The sequence below is a fragment of the Erythrolamprus reginae genome, chromosome 9 (assembly GCF_031021105.1).
Source record: "Erythrolamprus reginae isolate rEryReg1 chromosome 9, rEryReg1.hap1, whole genome shotgun sequence".
Taxonomy (NCBI): Eukaryota; Metazoa; Chordata; class Lepidosauria; order Squamata; family Dipsadidae; genus Erythrolamprus; species Erythrolamprus reginae.
The window spans coordinates 16,171,913-16,192,154 of record NC_091958.1 but is presented as its reverse complement, the minus strand read 5'-3'; the positions used below and the strand labels follow the sequence as shown (position 1 = coordinate 16,192,154).

Here is a 20,242-nt window from a genome sequence, read left to right as displayed (position 1 = left end):
GATCTATCTTTCCCCACAACAACAGTTTTACAGATTTAAGAGATGAAAAACAATATCCTCCATCCCTTTTAAATATCTTTTAGTGATTCCTTTGTTATTTTAAAATGTTTTTAGATTTTCTACTTTCACAGAAAAGTGTGCTTTCTATATGTGCCCCCACATGAACATCTGTATGCTTTAATCCATACAAATTACACTGGTGGTTCAAATTATGTCAATGTCAGTCATCCAGAAAAATAGCCTCTTCGACGTTAACGTTGAAAGGAGAAAATTCAACCTAAAAATCTCCCCGTAGGGAGTAAAATTGAACAATTTTACTAAAATCTTGCAAAGATCAGAAATAACCATTTCCTAATCCTGATTTTTTTAGAAAAGTTACATAATTTAGATTCACATATTGTGCTACCCCATGATTTATTTTAAATATAATTTGGACAAAATAATTTATTGGCTCTATTGTAGCACTAAAGCCTAAATTATACTTTATAATCCACCCAAATTATAAAGACACAGATGTTAATTTCTATACGACCTTTCATATAAAAACTATGGTAAAGGAAATTGCATTTTAACCTTCTTAGGCAACTGCAATCAGTATTCCAAACATCAGCAAACACCAAAACTGTCAGTTCAGGCTGATAAAATGATTTTTTTTCCCTCCTTAAATCTATTTGACACTGATAGTGCTACCTGTGTCAGGTTTTCTGACAATATCCAATTTTAACCTATCTGCACTTGCCTGGAAGTGAAGCAATAGCAGTTATCAGCAAATAAAAACACAACTTGATGTCATTCTCCATGTTAAATCACATGATCCAGGACTGGAACTAAAATGTAATTTGAGAATCGTTGATTTATCCATGAAAATGAGGTTCTTATAGTAACAGGATAGCAGAGTTAGAAGGGGCCTTGGAGGTCTTTTCGTCCAACTCCTTGCTCAAGCATGAGCCTGTAGCACTCCAGACAGCTGGCTCTCCAGTCTCTTCTTAAAAACCATCAGTGATGGAGCACCCACAATTTCTGAAGGAAAGCTGTTAAACTAATTAATTGTTCTCACTGTCAGGAATTTTATCTGGTTCCAAGTTTCTTCTCTCCTTGAATATTTTTCATCCACTGTTCCTTGACTTGCTTTGTGGTGCTTTGGAAAATAGGTTGACACCAGTGAAGGGCTGCAATTTTTTTTTACTACCACACTGTGGGCGTGGCTTATTTTGTGGTTGTGGCTTGGCAGCCGTGTGACCAGGTGGGAGTGGCTTGATGATCCCAGCGACCGATAAGGTCCCACAGAGTTGGCCTTCTCTGGGTCCCATCGACTAAACAATGTCGTTTGGCGGGCCCCAGGGGAAGAGCCTTCTGTGGCGGCCCCGGCCCTCTGGAACCAACTCCCCCCAGAGATTAGAACTGCCCCCACCCTGCCTGTCTTTCGTAAATTACTCAAGACTCATTTATACCGCCAGGCATGGGGGAGTTGAGATAGCTCTTCCCCCTAGGCCATTACAAGTTATGCATGGTATGTTTGTGTGTATGTTTGGTTTTATAATAGGGGTTTTTAGTTGTTTTTTATTATTGGATTGTACATGTTGTGTTTATTATTGTTGTTAGCCACCCCAAGTCTGCGGAGAGGGGCAGCATACAAATCCAATTTATTATTATCATTATTATTATTATTATTATGATGATGATCATGTGACAGGGGGTGGCTTAAAGATCATGTGACTGGCTTAAAGTTTGCCAACTTGACATCACTTACATCAAGGTTTAGGGTTAGGGTGCCTGGCCTCTCCTTGCCTCCAAGATATACAATTTCCTATCTATTTATTATTAGTGAATATCCAAAATATACTATTTGATTCTATGTACATATGCCATATGTGTACATACATATTACAAACTGGCACACAAAAATATACATTATCTACTATATAAACTGTATTTATCTACTCTATAAACATATGCACGCACAGCTCATCTAAAATTATACACATTCAACTTCATTTACTGCGATAGGAAAAACATACCAAGAGCCCAGAAAGTGGGAAGGGGGGTGTCAATTTTTTTTTCTACCGGTACCTGACCAAAATTTGTTCTGCATATCTGACCGTACCCATAGGAGCCCATCACTAGTTGACACCCTCTTCTTTGTGACAGCCCCTGAACTATTGGAACATTGCTGTCATGTCACCCATAGTTCATCTTTTCATTCAAGTAGACATACCCAATTCCTGCAACCGTTCTTCATATATTTTAACCTCCAGCTGGATAATTATCTTTATAGTAGAGCCTTCCCTTCCCTTCCAATATATCTAGGAGTATATTTATGATGTGACATGTGTCAAGATTTTCTTGCCTCCTTTACAGGTATTTAAAGCCAATGGTGCATTACATGATAATAACTCCAGGAGACTAAAAGCTCATATTACTTTTTGAAGCATTCTAAAGCATGGCCGATTGTGCAGGGCCATGTTGCTCCCAAATAACCATGAATGAGTTTGCAGGTATTTGGAATCGAGATAATGGCACAAAAGAGACTCCTACATTAATTGACATTTTATTTCTTTAAATATTTTATATGCCACACAGTCTCACAGTTCAAGATAATTCTGAGCAGTTTACAATATTTTATTTATTTATTTATTTATTGGATTTGTATACCGCCCCTTTCCAGAGACTCTGTATAAATATTCTCTGTTAAATGATAAAGTTAGCTGGAGAAGATGAGACTCAAACCAAGTAGGGAATAAAGAAATACAATTTGACACACTAGCAGAAAGCTGTCAGAAGGAAAACGGACAGAGATGATGGCTTTTAATACAGAACCTGCATTATATAATTAAAATATTTAAAAATGTTTATGAAGAAGAGTCCTATGTATCTTAACTAGATTTATGTATTTACTAGATTGAACATGATTAGGCAAATTAAGACCATTTTGACCAGTACTATATTAATAATTTGATTAATTAATTAATAATATTAATTATTTGTATCCTATGACAATCCTTAAGTGTAATTCCTCATGATTCTTGACAAATGTATCTTTCATGTACACTGAGAGCATATGTACCAAAGACAAATTCCTTGTGTGTCCAATCACACTTGGCCAATAAAGAATTCTTATTTTGGTCTATAACCTGCTAGCCTACAGCTTGTTACCCCAACTTAAAAACTAAAAAGCCAAAAGAAGTAAAAAAAATGTTTTGGAAATAATTTCATTTGGTTAAAAAGAAAGAAACATGACTATGACACCATGGTAAAAAAAAAAAAAGATAAAGGAATCCCTGGGGATTTTATTCCATTAGTTGTTGCCAACTGTAGAGACTATTTCATGGTCACTGAGAGAGTACTAACCAAAGACCTTTCTGCCATCATGTAGCCAGCATGAAATTCTACTTGAATTTACATGCTTTTGAACTGCTAACTTGGCAGGAACTGAGCCCAAAAGCCATTGAGTCCAGCATTCTGTGTCACACAATGGCCTCCCAATTGTACATGGGGATCTTGAGCAGAAAGAGAAGGCAAAAATCTCCCTTTCCCTCGACACCCAACAAATGGTACCCAAGGGAACTCACCTGCCTCAACCAACATAAAGCGGCACTTTCAATAACCACTGATACACTTGGCATCCATGAATCTGTCTAATCCTGCCTTGAAGCTCTCCAGGCTGACAGCTGTCACAACCTCTTCTGGAAGTGAATTCCATAAACCAAGGACCCTGTGGGTGAAGAAATATTTCTCTTTATTTGTCCTCACATTCTTACCTATGAGCTTTAGGGAGTGCCCCCTCGTCCTAGTATTATGTGATGGAGAAAATAATTTTCCTCTATCCACCTTTTCGATCCCATGCATGATTTTATACATCAAAGCACAGGAAAATTGGCTGAAAATTCAGAAAAAATATGGTGGTGATCAAGGACCAACACAGACAAAACTTGATGTACGCCCCGAGTCTTCGGAGAGGGGCAGCATACAAATCTAATAAACTATAAACTATAACTGTTCTGTCGGGCTCTCTGATAGGAGCCTCCCGAAAATTCAAGGATAAAAATTTCAGACACACACACATTTGAAAATTCAAAACAATGTTCTTTATCACAAAAGTCAAAATAAACTAAGCACTCTTTTTGTATTGTAAAGAGCACTCTTCCCAAAACAACCTGGTAGTCTGTACAGTGTCCCTTAAGCAGTCATTATGTACTTAGCCAGCAGCTGTGGAGAAACTTCACACCCATTCTTCTTCCAAGGAAGGGAGACACACACATGTTGCTCTGCTTTGGTTTCAAAGGCGTGAAAAAGCAACAAAGTCCAGCACACAAGATTCCTGATGAAACTGCAACAGATATTCTTCCACAATGGCCAAACCCACATGCTGCTATTTATAGCAGCAGCCCTAATTACTGGAGCCCCACCCAAACACAGGTGGCCTCCCTTATTTCCTGTAATATGTTCTTACTTGGTCACTTCTACGCATAATTCTGCGCTTGCGTGGGTCCAAAATGTCATCATCTGAAGTTATAGAAGATAAGGAAGATTGACTGCCTTGGCTGTGTGCCAAGCCCTCCTCTGCCAAATCACTCTCATCTTCTTCTTCGTCCGAGGAAACTAAACTCTGCACTGATTCTGTCGGCAATAACACAGGCCTGTGCCATGTTGAATTTTCCCCTGCATCCACCTCCCCATTCCCTGGGGCAGGAGCTGGGCCAGAGCCAACCACAACAATAACTATGCCGCAAAAATTATATCACTAGTGGGTCACTCATGGTTCACGTGATCTGGTTTGAACAGGGAGGATCCCACCTCTGTCCTAAACACATTGGGTGATTCAAGTACCAAAAAGGCTTTGTTTCAGGAAAGTTGCTGAACTTCTTTGTAGCACTGATGGCTTTTGATGCACAGAGCCATCCATGCTTGTGAATTTCTTTCCGATGACTGGGTCTTTAGCTGATCAGTGCACATCAGTAATGGAGTGGTGGGTAAGAAGCAAGATCCCACCCCTATCTCAATTCTGTTTTGAAAGCATGAGATGGCATCTCTCCCAGGCTTTGCACTAGCTTTGACAAGTGAGAGATGTGCTGTATTATTTATCTCCGATTGCCACAGTTATTCTGTTGCCTCCGTCTCCATTTAATTTGCAGGTATGTGTAGCATGGAGCTAGTGAAGCCCAATTTAAACATGTAATAGAAGCAACTGAAATGACACAGAAATAGTCTTCAGGGAAAACAAGAGGGTGGGGGAGAGAGAGAAAGGAAGAAGACTAAAAGGTTCAGGAAATGAAAAATGGTTGTAAATGGTTTTAACGTTCCTTTGCTGCCCTCGGGGAGATGCTCTTGAGATAAATGTGATACCAGCTGTCTGTTTTTAAATATAAACTCTGCTAGAATAGCAAACCAAGCAGTATGAAACAACAAATAAGTAGGTTTATTATGGAAACAGAGTGATTGACAATATCATTTGAAATAATGACGAGGCTCTTGGGGCAAATTTATTCTAAAATAATAATTGTGCAATACTTGTGCAACTCAGAACTAAGCGGAAAATTCATAATTCACATCGTACTCAAAATTCGATATTGCCATCCCCTTTGCCCAATCAGTTCGACTCGATGTTATATGAGGTTGCAGATGAGACCCTGGAGGAAATAACCTATATCAAGTCACTGTCTTTTTGTCACTTATTTTCACCCAGTTCTTATGCATCTTTTGTTCAAGGTGAGGCATAGCCCAAGGACATTCCTTTTTGCATGCATTCCACAAACAACAAAAATCCTATAACAAAAATCTTTGTAATTTACGATCTGTCTAGCTCTAATCCAAACAAGTAGCAATTCCAAATAGCAGTGTGAATCTCAAATTCTATCTTTTAGATGAATAAGCACCAGGGTTGCCAAAGCCACGAGAAACACCGAACATTTTCCTATCAATTAGAAATTAATACAACTCTTAATTCATTTGTTATCCACAATTTTGCTCCGCATCCTCCTAACAGTTTGCATGTTACTTTTTGTTTTTGTTTTTGTTTTTAGATTTACAAATAGCTCTTATTGTTGCAAGAAAAAAATTAAGAGCATGATTAGAGTTTTTTGGAGACCACATCATCGATTAGAGAGCACGTCCACAAAAGTTGCTAGCACCAGCGGGTAAGTAAACGTTTGAATACTATCATAAGTTTGTCTTTTCCTCTAGCTAAACTTCTGCTGATATTGGGGGTAGGAAGAACATTTGACCCCTGGTGCTTTTTCTTGCCACAAGCAAGTGATTCATTCAAAAGAATCATTGGCGAACCAAGATTTTAGCAGCAGTCTCACTTCTTACCCAAGAAGCGTCTTCTGTTCTAACCATTTTCAAAGAAAACACCAAGAAAATCCAGTTGCCTTTTGGAAAAAAGCATCAGTTTGCCCTGTCCGTGTTGGTGGGAATGATCTTGATCTTCTCTGGTTGGGCTGTTTATTATTAGCTTGCTTGGCAGTTCCTTGATTGGAGTATTGTTGACTTCTCAACTGTTGGTCTTGGAATTAACCTGCTGATGCAGAGGGGTTTGGGTATTTTTGTTCCCAATTTGGGAACCCAACTCTGAACTGTACACTGAAAAAAAATTCAGCTTCTTTAAGAAACAGTCTGCTTGGTTCCTGAGTTTTTTCCCCTCTGTTGTACACACAATAAGACACAACCTCGCATTACATTAATTGCATAATCACTGCCAATGTTTATAAAGTTGGAAAAATCAGCAACAAACAACCTTCTGAAAATCCATTGCCATTTTCATTCTGATTTATGAGATCATTTAATAAACAGCTGATGGGAGATGTAATGAATGAAACTAAATAAATCCAACTGTTTTTTAAGAAGTACAAAATCGGTGAAGGAATGTCTTTTACTAAAGCAGTCTCTGCTGATGTGAATGTGATTTATTGAAGAATTTACTTATGCCTAGAATGAAGTCAAAGCAGAGTCTGACCATTTTCTAAAACTACCATGAGATTTCTGAATGTGCCCTTGTGCACACAAACAAATTACCCCTTCGTTGTTTTGAAAAAATGGAATATTGATGGATTTCTTGTTTAATTTAGTTCCTGTCTTTTAAAGCATCCTGTCTTTCTGATTTGTCTGATTTATAATCTCAGTCAGAGGTAGAGTGACATTTATGTATATTTATTATACACATGTGTCCTGTCCTTTAATGTTTTCTTGTCCTTGGGATTTATTTATGGGTTTTCTCTCTATGCAAGAACCAGAGTCAGAAGCTTAACTCATGTATTTACATATGTTTTCTGAATCATAAATTTCTCCCACACAGTAGCTCTTCCTGTCCTTAAAACTTCAGTCGTTTTCTTGCTTTGCTGTTATTCCCCTTTGACTCTATTCAAGAAACACTAGCAGCAACTAACACATTTCAGGAGTTGTAATTCTTCAGGTCACATGTCTAATTTAACCTTCTTTCAAATCCCATGATGATAGATTAACCTAAAGAGATGGAAGAAGCGGGCAGAAGAAGTGCCATTCCCCAGCATTATGTGCCCCTCTGCATATATAGAAAACCCCTTTCTATATTCTCCTTGGTTGGATGACCTGAGAAAACCAACGCCTGTAACTGGATGTACAAAATTGTTAAATATACTTGTTCTTTCAACTAGAATTGGTCTCACTTGAAGGGATATTAGCAATAGCAATAGCATTTAGACCTATACTGCTTCACGGTGCTTTTACAGCCCTCTCTAAGTGGTTTACAGAGTCAGCCTATTGCTCCCAACAATCTGGGTCCTCATCCCAGACTGAAGATAATGGAGATTGGCTTCCTGGGCTGTGTGCCAAGCCCCCCTCTTCCAAGTCACCCCCACCTTCTTCTTCATCCGAGGAAACTGCACTTCCTGACTCTGTCGGCAATAAAACAGGCCTATGACATGTTGATGTTTCCCCTGCATCCACCTCCACATTCCTTGGGGCAGGAGCTGGGCCAGAGCCAAACACAACAGGGAGGGTGAAACACAAGCCTACTGGACCCACCAGAAGTTGGGAAACAGGCCTTTTCCAGCCTCCGGAGGGCGTCCAGGGGGCAGGGGAAGTTGTTTTCACCCTCCTGAGGCATTGAATTATGTGTATGGGCACAAGTTCATGCATGATAGCATGCCTGCACGCTATTTCGGCACCCGAGGAAAAAAAGGATTGCCATCACTGGACTGTCATGTTCCAATTCTAGGGAGAAAATATTGGCCAAACACAGGGGTGGGCTACTGCACGGATGGGTGTGGGGCAGTGGGGTAGCAAAAACGGAGCTCCCAATTTGCACTGAAAGACGTTGAAAGAAAATGCAGGACGTCCTGCTTAAGCCACGGCCACAGTTAGTAGTAAGAATTTTGGTAGCCCTTCACTGGCCAAACATTAGGAGAATTTTCCTGGTTGTTGTTGTGGTTAGCTCTGGCCCAGCTCCTGCCCCAAGGACTGTGGATGTGGGGGAGACATCCACATGCTGCAGGCCTGTTTTGCCCCTGGTGGAATCTGCTGATGAAGGCTCCTCTGACCAAGAAGACAGGAGTGACAGGAAGGAGGAGAGTGTGGCAGACAGCTCAGAAGGAGATCAATTATCTACCTCCACCTTGGATTCAGAACAAGAGTTAATGATACAGCCACACATGCGGAGAGCGATGCATAGGCAACAACAACTGAGAGATTATTATCAAAGAAAATGAGGCCACCTGTGGTTGGGTGGGACTGTGGTAATTAGTGAGGCTTCTATAAAGAGCAGCCTGTGGGTTTGGCCATTGTGGAGGATTATCTGATCATTGTGTTTCGTGACTGCTTTACTGACTTTGACCTTTTGTGTGCTGATTTTTCCCCGTTGTGAAACTAAACCAGGGCAAAGTGTGTTTCACTTTGTGAAAAAAGAAGGACTGTGAATTGCCTCACAGCTGCAAGCTAAGTATCACAGAACTGATAAGGGACTTGTACAAATTACCAGTTTGTTTGGAGACCAGTGCTCTTTGCTATACCAAAAGAGGGCTTGGTTTATGTGAATTTTGAATATAAAGAACATTGTTTTGAATTTTCAAACGTGTGTGTGCCTGAAATTGTATCTTTGCATTTTTGGGAGGAGTCTATCAGAGAGCTCAACAGAACAGTTGTAAGAGCAGTTTAAAACTGGAATTGCTTAGTCAGGTAAGGAGATGATAGGGTCCCAGTGAAATCTATGTTAAGCATAGAATATATATACCACTCTCTGTTGAGTGCTTTTAATTTGAATTGCTGAACAGAAGAGAGAGTATGATTTGTTTTCTTTTCAACTCTGAGTTCCATTATTTCCATGAATAAGGTCCTGCTGATAAACAGAATATTTTCTAAGGGAAACACTGATGCATTACAGTTACATGTGGCTTTGCTAACAGCTTTTTAAAGCCCCCGGATGTAAATGCCGGAACAACTTTGCTAACTTTTCTCTATAACATTTATTTATTTACTTTAAAAGATTTATATGGATGCCCATTTAAAAACTCTGCTGGTTCAGAATACAAGAAAATCAATAAATATAACAATCAGATATAAGAAACAATAAAAATATAACAATCATAAGACCATAAAAACTGTGAAATAACCAGTATTTCCAGAAAATGGCAACTTGGATTAATTTTGAACTAGCTTTTTTTCTTATGTTGTTGTTGTTTGGAATCAAACTCAGTACTGTATTTTCAAAACTTGCCATGAAAAATTTTGCCCACTTCAACACTACTGCAATTTGTAGTTTCCTGTGTAAAGAATTTCCTACTAAAAGCCAATAAATCAGATTTACAGACTTGGGAGGGACTTGGCTGGTCATCTAATGCAACCCCCTGCCCAAGCAAGTGATCCTACATCTGTCTCTATCTAGGATCGAACTCACAACCCACAACTGATTGTGAGGCAAGAGCTCCCCCTCTAGGCCACCAATACTAACACTAAGCCCATGTTTAGTATGTTTAAAAGAAATTACAATCCAAATAAAACAGATGTTTAGATACCTCGTGCAATCTTAATTATCAACAAAAGCAAAGTACATATGCATCTTTTAGTCACTACAGTCTACACTACACACAGTCACTAGTTCAACACATCAATGTACTAAATATTGATTAGAAATAATTCACAATACAGAACAATTAAATCTAAGAGAACTCTTAACACAGTAATATGTGCTTAAAACATAGCCACAGTTAATAACATTCCTGGAACAATACAGTCTCATTTATCATTAAGTTTAGCAAACTTTCTTGACAATATAACTAATAGCAGACAGTCCTTTTTTGATGAACTCTAACGTAAAAGCTAGTTGGCTGCATTTAGCGTCCGGCGAAAATTGCCCCGGGGCCAGGAGGAACACGGCAAAGTAAACGCCTGATTGGCGTTTGCGATCTCGCAGGGGACTGCAGGATCACTGTTGCCGGGCTGCGTGCGCTTGCTCTGCCCCTTGTTGCCAGGTGGCATGCTTGGCGAGCCCAGAGATAGGGCGTGATCTCGCAGGGGACTGCGAGATCGCTGTTGCTGGGCTGCACGTGCTGGCTCTGCCTGTTGTTGCCGGGGGGCGTGCTGGGCGAGCCCTATAAATAGGGCTACGCCACAGGCGTTCTTCCTTCGCCCCTGTTCACGAAGAAGCGGACACCCGCCCACCCTCCCTATCTTGCAGTGTGCCTTGAAGGGGTCACCCACAGGGGCCGAGTGGGAATTTTTTGCAGTCTCGGCGTTTTAGCTGCAACCGTTTTTTCACCCATTCCACACTGGGGAGTGAGGATTGGCCCGGTTAGGGGGTGTAGTGCATTTAGTCCTAATTTGATAATTGGCTTCACTTTGGTCACTGGGGTTGTCAGGTTAGGGGCGGAAATTGGGGGGTGCTAGCAACTGCGTGTTCTCCTTTGGGCATCTTTTAAGATGATGGACAGCCCCTCGCCAGGAGCTCATGGTGTTGGGACCGGCCTGGGTGATTGGAGAGGGGCTGCCCTTGGGACTCATCTATCCCAATAACCGGAAGGGGAGGGGACGGTGAGCTCTCCCACATGCATGGGCGTGGCCAGGATCCAGGTGAAGGTGTGGTACCTTGTTCAGCAAGGAGCTACGCCCATAAGTTGGCCAGGAAGGTTATTCGTGAATTATTTCTGCCCCAAAATATTTTATGACCCCTGCAGGTCCTGGTTATTTGACGATAATCATTTAAAGTTCATTTAACTTTAATAAAGTGACCCATTTTAAATCCAGCTCTTGGTGTCCGTGTTCTTATTCGGCCTCCGGTGCAATTGTAAGACACTCCATTTTACTTGATAGAGCTCTTGGTTATTGCATGAATAAATTAGCAAATATGTAATTAATATCAGGCTCTGAGTCCCGCCTCTTTCAAAAAATCAGGACTTTTTAAAAATGCTGTGGGATGGGGGATAAATTGTTAGAAATCAGGACTGTCCAGCCAAAAGCAGGATGTCTGGTTATCTTAGTTCAGCATCTACTTGTAACCTGGATTGGTTTAGTATCTACTTGCAAGTAAACTGAATATAGTTAAAAGTAAAGTTCCTGTGTATAGAAGACTGAAGCAGAAGATATTTTGCACTGAAGAGTAAAACTATTGTTTTTCTACAAATGTGTCTTTGTCATTTATCTGGTTTATTAATTGCCACATTATATTCTGATATCTTATCTAGTCCTACTGCGTAGCTCTGCATATTTCCAGACACAGGCTAGAGATATATAATTGTAGCAATACCATAAACCTTAATCAATCTTTTCTAGGCAACTTTGACTTAAGCTGTGATGTTGTGATCCTAAGACTTTACTGTTGTGTAGAAATAGCAATGATAAAGTCAATGTTCTGGATAAAAGAGGCATTTCAATGGCATTTGAACCTCAGCAAACATCAACATCTAAACAACCTTGGAAAATCTAGAACACATTTCCATACTGTTCTGACAGGCTCTCTGATAGGAGCCTCCCGAAAATTCAAGGGTACAAATTTCAGACACACACACGTTTGAAAATTCAAAACAATGTTCTTTATCACAAAATTCAAAATAAACAAAGCACTCTTTTTGTATTGCAAAGAGCACTCTTCCCAAAACAACTGGGTAGCCTGTACAATTTCCCTTAAGCAGTCATTAAGTACCTAGCTAGCAGCTGTGAAGAAACTTCACACCCCTTCTTCTTCCAACGAAGTGAGACACACACACACACACACACACATGCTTCTCTGCTTTGGTTTCCTGACGAACTCCGATCAGTTCCACAATGGCCAAACCCACATGCTGCTATTTATAGCAGCAGCCCTAATTACTGGAGCCCCACCCAAACCCAGGTGGCCTCCCTTGTTTCCTGTAATATGTTCTTACTTGGTCTCTTCTACACATAATTCTGCGCTTGCGTGGGTCCAAAATGTCATCATCTGAATCAAGGGAAGATAAGGGAGATTGACTGCCTGGGCTGTGTGCCAAGCCCTCCTCTGCCGAGTCACTCCCACCTTCTTCTTCGTCCAAGGAAACTAAACTCTGAACTGATTCTGTCGACAATAACACAGGCCTGTGACATGTTGAATTTTCCCCTGCATCCACCTCTCCATTCCCTGGGTCAGCAGCTGGGCCAGAGCCAACCACAACATATACCATGCCAGAAAGAGTGAAATTGATGGGACCCTGACTTCAGCAGAAAGACAGTTCAATTCTTTTCTCTAAATGACATAATCTCTATGTTCTATCTTCCATTTACTAGCTTTTTTAAAAAGATTGCTGAAGTGAAATAACACAAAAGATTGAAAAAAATGCTATCTTCTTTTCATCTCCTAAGTATTATTGATATGCAGAGAAGCATAGAGGACCAAAATTGCTATCATATTTTGCGATCGCTAGGATCTCTGATTAGAAATTCATTTATGCAAGCTTGGGAAAAAATGCAAATAATTAGTAAATTAATAGACACATAATAAAGTTTATCGAGGGAAATAAGCAAAGCTGTTTTCTGATATTATGCACTTGTTAGATTTTCGCGCCATTTACCCTCAGCTGATTGTCATTTGTTCCTTTCTCCCTGCCAAGCTAAGTTCTGGCTTTCCTATTAGAGTCTGTGGCTTTGTCACAAAAATTGAACTATGCAGAAGTTATGCACACGTGTGCATTTTAAAGGATTGGTTCTTCATGCAATCATGTCTTCAAATGTCCAGAGTTTCTCTGGCTTCCCATAGAAACATAGAAGATTGACAGCAGAAAAAGACCTCCTGGTCCATCTAGTCTGTCCTTATACTATTTCCTGTATTTTATCTTAGTATGGATATATGTTTATCCCAGGCATGTTTAAATTCAGTTACTGTGGATTTACCAACCACTTCTGCTCTAAGGTTTTTCCAAGCCTCTACTACTCTTTCAGTAAAACAATATTTTCTCACGTTGCTTCTGATCTTCCCACAACTAACCTCAGATTGTGCCCCTTTGTTCTTGGGTTCACTTTCATATTAAAAACACTTCCCTCCTGAACCTTATTTAACACCCTTTAACATATTTAAATGTTTCAATCATGTCCCCCCCTTTCCCTTCTGTCCTCCAGACTATACAGATTGAGTTCTTTAAATCTTTCCTGATATGTTTCTTGCTTAAGACCTTCCACCATTTTTGTAGCCCGTCTTTGGACCTGTTCAATTTTGTCAATATCTTTTTGTAGGTGAGGTCTCCAGAACTGAACACAGTATTCCAATTGTGGTCTCACCAGCGCTCTATGCAACGGGATCACAATCTCCCTCTTCCTGCTTGTTTTACCTCTAGTTATGCAGCCAAGCATTCTACTTCCTTTCCCCACCGCCTGACCACGATGTTCACCCATTTTGAGACTGTCAGAAATCACTTCCCCTAAATCCTTCTCTTCTGAAGTTTTTGCTAACACTGAACTGCCAATACAATATTCATGTTCCTGTTAAATCCTAAGGAAGACATCAAGAATTATTTCTTGAGCCAAATCCATAAGCAGAGTGCATATTTACTGAATTTGAATCGGTACTTTTTGCACGGATGATAATATTTGCACGTGAATATTTCATCTTTCAGTGAGCTTTGATGATTTAGATATTGAAACGGGAAATTTCTTTTCTGAGTGAGCACAGCAGGAGAGGAAATCTTTTCAAACAGAAGCACCACCACTGCAACAAGATGGGATTGAAAATGGAAAATGCAAATGTCATATAGATACTCAGGTTTACATGCCAGTCAATGTAAGCAAGGCTTATTTGCTTTTCCTTTGTGGGAGTGGAAAGAACGATAGCAATATGTGGCATCCAGAATCACTTAGGCAAGAAACAGCATTACATCCACCACAATTATTCTCGGCTTTCAAGCTTAAAATACCCAAGAAAATCAATAGAATACTTCTGGGGACTAACTCCTTCTTGAACCTGTTCAGTGTCTGGAGGAAGGGATGACAAATTCCTTTTTCTTCCTTGCTCTACAATTTTTCAGAATGAAAAGAGCAACACTGCTTTAAAATTCTAGAAACAGTGTGCCTCAATATTCTTTATATCTCAAACAGTGAGATATTTCAAGTGCAGGTTTTTCACATCCTGTAAATCATAATATCACCATATGAGATAGATGGATGGATGGACGGATGGATGGATGGATGGATAGATAGATAGATAGATAGATAGATAGATAGATAGATAGATGATAGGTAGGTAGGTAGATTAGATAGATGATAGATTAGATAGATGATAATAATAATAAAAATAATAATAATAATAATTTATTAGATTTGCTATCACCTATCTATTTATGATCTATCTATCATCTAGAGATGATAGATAGATAGATAGATAGACAGACAGACAGACAGACAGACAGACAGACAGACAGACAGACAGACAGACAGATGATAGATAGAGATAGATAGATAGATAGATAGATAGATAGATAGATAGATGATAGATAGATAGATAGATAGATAGATAGATAGATAGATAGATAGATAGATAGATAGATAGATAGATAGATGATAGCTAGCCAGCTAGCTAACTAGACAGCCAGATGGATGGAAGGATAGATGGAGAGAAATTATATGATCGATGATGGTAGATGATGGGATATCTTGATAAGTTGATAGCTAGAGGGAGAGAGGGAGGGAGGGGGTGAGGGGTAGATAGATAACAGATGAGTGAGTGAGAGAGAAAGAGATCCATTGGCAAAGTGACTGTTGGAGTTGTGAATCAATCACTGATAAGGTAACAGAATTGTCACCATGACTCAAACACTTTGAGCTCAGGTTCATGAGCCTATACAGTCCAAAGGGACTTTTCAATTTCACTCAGCAAGTCTCCTTCAAATCTCCATGGCATTCCTTTCCTACTTTGTGCTTTCCTACCCTAAAGGTGTTTTTTTTTTAATTAGAAACCAAAACAAAAATAGAGCATTCCAGGAAACTCACTATGATATGGCATTTTGCTTGAGTCTAATAAAGACATGTATTTACTATGACTTTTGGATATTCCTTCCATGCACTCCATAATGATGGATGTCCGGGCAGCCTACAGAAACTAGATAATGTTTTTCTATTTGCCAAATACCGTATTGACTTTTCAAGGCTGAGGATCGTGCATCCATTATCTCCCCCTGCTGACTAAAATAGATTCGCAAACCAAGGCCACCGAGAAAGAGAGAGAGAGAGAGAGAAAGCAAAGAAATGCATTCATATCTCCTATTTTTCAAGTGATGGGGTACAAAACCTGGCAAATTGTTTCTATTTCCCTCTACTTCCTTATTGTATCTCTAGAACGCTTTTATAGTTTCCAAAGAAATAAAACACTTCTTTTGATGCACACCAGGGACCCACCATTAAGTTGCCTTTAGCTTTTTCTCTGCCTCAGGTAGGTAAGAGAAGAAGAAAAAATAAATACTTGGTGGCAAATAAACTATAGAGCAAAATCCAAGACGATTGAGAGTTCAAACTTGAAAATGCTTAATTTAACTAATTATTTCTCCAAAGTTTTCTTCCCTTGCAAAAAGACTGTTTTTGTTTTTTTTTAAAAAATCTTTTAATTGCAATTTTCCAAGTTAAAAACAAAAGAACATACAAGAAAAACATATAAATCGCACATGCATAAAATATGATTCCACCCATGCAGCTTTATGTCATAGGAATTCTCCTTCCCAATTCTACCTTTTGCTAGCTATGGTTATTGTTTTATACCTAAACATTTTTTATCTTTACCTATTCATTATATACACCATTAACTATTATCCAATAATTATATAGTATTATATATTATGATATACATTATCTTGACAACTGTTAAGGTTTAAGGATACATCTGTCATAACACTTTGTTTTTCAAGGTACCTGAGAATTTAAACGATATATTCCCAGTGCTGATCAATATGGATGAGTACTTAATGTTGTATTTTTTTATATAAAAGTGAAGATATCCATACTTATCACACCTATTTTTCTAAAATATTTGGCATTGCACTTGATGCTTTTGAATTTGTTTATGACAGACTATTGTTATCCTGGGAGACTATTACTGTGGTTACAATTTCTTAAAAAAATAATAATTGTAATCTACTATGTGCACTTTAAGGGATTTCTATTTTGCTTCAGGATTCTGCAATTCTAAAAGATTTAGGAAATTGTGCGTGAAGGCTAATGAACTCACGCAAATCAGAACCCTGAGACTTGCGAAACACTCTGTAATATAAAGACCTCACACTAGCTGCTAGTTCCTGCTTAACATTGCATATTTTAAGTGGTCCTTAAGATATAACATGGATTAAGAGAAGTCTGGTTCATGTCAGTTCTTCATATTTTCATTTATTTATTCATCATCTTTATTCTTTAACTAGTGATACATTTCCATGTAAACATAGGAAATCCATCATGATTGTTTTACAGATGTTCTGCCTAGTGTTTCCTTAATTTATGAGACTTCTCTGAAAGTACTTGTTTGAAATATCATTAAGCCCCACACAACACTTTGTACTTCTAAGCAGTACACAACAACAAAAATGTCCAATAAATAAATAAATTATGGAAAGATCTGATATAATTCCCCAAGAGTCAAACTATTCTCCAAAGCACCTGATGGTAGGTCAAGAAGCAATGGGTAGAAACTAATCAAGGAGAGAAACAATTTAGAACTCGGGATAAATTTCCTGACAGTTAGAACAATTAATCCATGGAACAGCTTGCCTCCAGAAGTTGTGAATGCTCCAACACTGGAAGTTTTAAAGAAAATGTTGGATAACCATTTGTCTGAAGTGGTGTAGGGATTCCTGCCTAAGCAGGCGGTTGGACTAGAAGACCTCCAAGGTCCCTTCCACCTCTGTTATTCTATTCTATTCTATTCTATTCTATTCTATTCTATTCTATACTGCTCAAAAAATAAAGGGAACACTCAAAGAACACATCCTAGATCTGAATGAATGAAATATTCACATTGAATACTTTGTTCTGTACAAAGTGGAATGTGTCCAACAGCATGTGAAATTAGATTAGATTAGATTAGATTTATTGGATTTATATGCCGCCCCTCTCCGCAGATTCGGGGCGGCTCACAACAATGGCAAAACAGTACATAGTGACAAATCTAATATTTACCAATCTAATTACAGTTTTAGGTTAAAAAATTCATAAAAGCAACCCCAATATATATAAAAAACAAGCACACAATCAATCATACACCAAAACAACATGGGCAAGGGGGAGATGTTTCAATTCCCCCATGCCTGATGGCAGAGGTGGGTTTTAAGGAGTTTACGAAAGGCAAGGAGGGTGGGGGCAATCCTAATCTCATGGGGGAGCTGGTTCCAGAGGGCCGGAGCCACCACAAAGAAGGCTCTTCCCCTGGGTCCTGCCAGACGGCATTGTTTAGTCAACGGGACCTGGAGAAGGCCAACTCTGTGGGACCTAACTGGTCACTGGGATTTGTGCGGCAGAAGGCGGTCCTGGAGATATTCTGGTCCGGTGCCATGAAGGGCTTTATAGGTCATAACCAACACTTTGAATTGTGACCGGAAACTGATCGGCAACCAATGCAGACTGCGGAGTGTTGGAGTAATATGGGCATACTTAGAGAAGCCCATGATTGCTCTCGCAGCTGCATTCTGCACGATCTGGAGTTGATTGATTGTCAATCAGTGTTGCTTCCTAAGTGGACAGTTTGATTCCACAGAAGTTTGATTTACTTGGAGTTATATTGTGTTCTTTTAAGTGTTCCCTTTATTTTTTTTGAGCAGCGTATTTTTTTAAATACCTTTTAAAAAAAAATAATGATGAAGTGAATGATTTAAAGAAAAAAAGGTTTATGGATTTTGGTAGCTAGAAGCAATAGTTCCCCATTAGCAATGTGGAATAATAATGTGTTCAACTGAGTCATTTGTGACTTTGCAAATGTCCTTAATATGAGATTATTCATCTCTGTCGATACTCAAGACACATTAAAACAAACGTCTGTCTGTTTGACTATCAAATGGGGTTTATTGACCTGTGATTCTAATTGCTCCAGTTTGCCTTAGCTCTTGATTGAAAGGCACTTGCCTTTCTGGCAGGGTTTTTTTTAAATCCTTCCCTAAGAAATTGCACAAAGCCTGTCATTTAACTGCCAGAAATGAGATTATGAACAGTCAAGGACATTTCAAACAGAAATGAAGCCGCTATCAAGCAGAACATCACCGTCTTCACTATGAAACAATATAAATGAGTCTGCTAAATACCGCATGATAATGTCAGAGTTGCCTGAATCTTAGTACAGGCATCTCAGTTCAAATGAGAATATGATGTTAAAGGCATCTAAGGAGGTTTTAGCATATAAATGTGAATGGTATTTAAGGAGGATATATTTTTTTTCTTTTTGGCAAAATGAATGCAAATATGCTCATAGCAATAATAAGAGCATTTAGGCTTATATACCGCTTCACAGTGCTTTCCAGCCCTCTCTAGACAGCCTATTGCCCCCAACAATCTGCATCCTCATTTTACTGACCTTGGAAGGATGGAAGGTTGAGTCAACCTTTGAGCCTAGTGAGATTCGATCTGCCAAACTGCTGGCAGCTGGTGATCAGCAGAAGTAGCTTACAGTACTGCACTCTAACCACTGCACCACCCAGGCTCTTGTTGGAAAGACTTGGAAGGACTGTGCCATGGAAATGGTCAGATGAGAGATAGCATAGTCCAAATGTTGGATAGAGCAAAAAAACCCAGCCTAATGGGCAAACCGGAAGTCAGTTTTTCCATACTTCCTGTTTGCCCATTGTACTATTTTATGCACTTTGGAGCTTCAGGGAAGCCTCCTGAAGCCCTGGGAGGGCAAAAATGGCCTTCCCCAAGGCCAAAAATCAGTTGGATAGTACATGCATGTCCACTGGGGCTGACATAGGGCAACGCCTCGTGTGCCCTATGTCACGGATTGTAAAAGTCCTTTTGAACTTTACACCGTGGAGGTGATGGATTTAAGAGATCCAAGCATTGTTATTTCAAAACAAGCTTTCTTTTATTATAAAAGTAGAAAATAAACAGTGTCTGGATAGACAAAAGAAACAAAAGCTCACATCATGGAGTCTTAACGGCAGAGAACAACGGGAGGAAGAAGGCGGAAATGACAAGGAGGATATTACATAAAATATGGGAGGTGATTAATGACAAGGCACACATTATTAACTCTTTAATTACTGAATGTCTCTGAGGCTGGCAATACTCAGCGTGACACCCTAAGATATGGCTCCGCGTGCCACCTTTGGTACACACACTGTAGGTTTGCCTTCACGGGACTAGACATATCCATTCACCTCAACCATTCCCCATACACTTTAGCCTCTAGTCAGTGATGAGTTCCTGTGGGTATGGTCAGTAATGGGCAGCCAAACTTTTTTTTTACTGCCACACTGGGTAGGAGTGATTGCCAGCCATGTGATCTGGTTGGAGTGACTTGAACGATCATCATTGTTCAAGTGAACTGTTGAGTCCTCGACTTACAACCTTACCAGTGTCGCTCATTGGGTGACAATTTGCTTCGTGTTTCCTGCGCTCTCCTTCCTGGTTGTCCCCCCCCCATTCCTCAGGCTGGGTAGCTAGGCAAACGGGTGCTGCCAGAAGCATAAATGCTGCCAGCGCTGCTTCCACCCATGCCTTCTGCTTACACCTCAGATGGGAGGTGGCAACATGAGGCTGGATGGGAGCCAAGCAGGAGAGAGGGAAGCTCGTCCAAGGCCAGAAAGGAAGAAAGAGGAAAAAAGCAAGGAGCGCAGATGCAGCAGAAGCATCAGGGGGAAAAAAGAAG

At 39.6% G+C, this 20,242-nt stretch overlaps 1 protein-coding gene across 1 annotated transcript in view; it reads right to left on the bottom strand.

The window, feature by feature from the left end:
- Positions 1-20,242, bottom strand: part of CDH11 (cadherin 11) — a 168,787-nt gene that overhangs the window by 76,462 nt on the left and 72,083 nt on the right. The gene's annotated exons all lie outside the window — the stretch shown is intronic.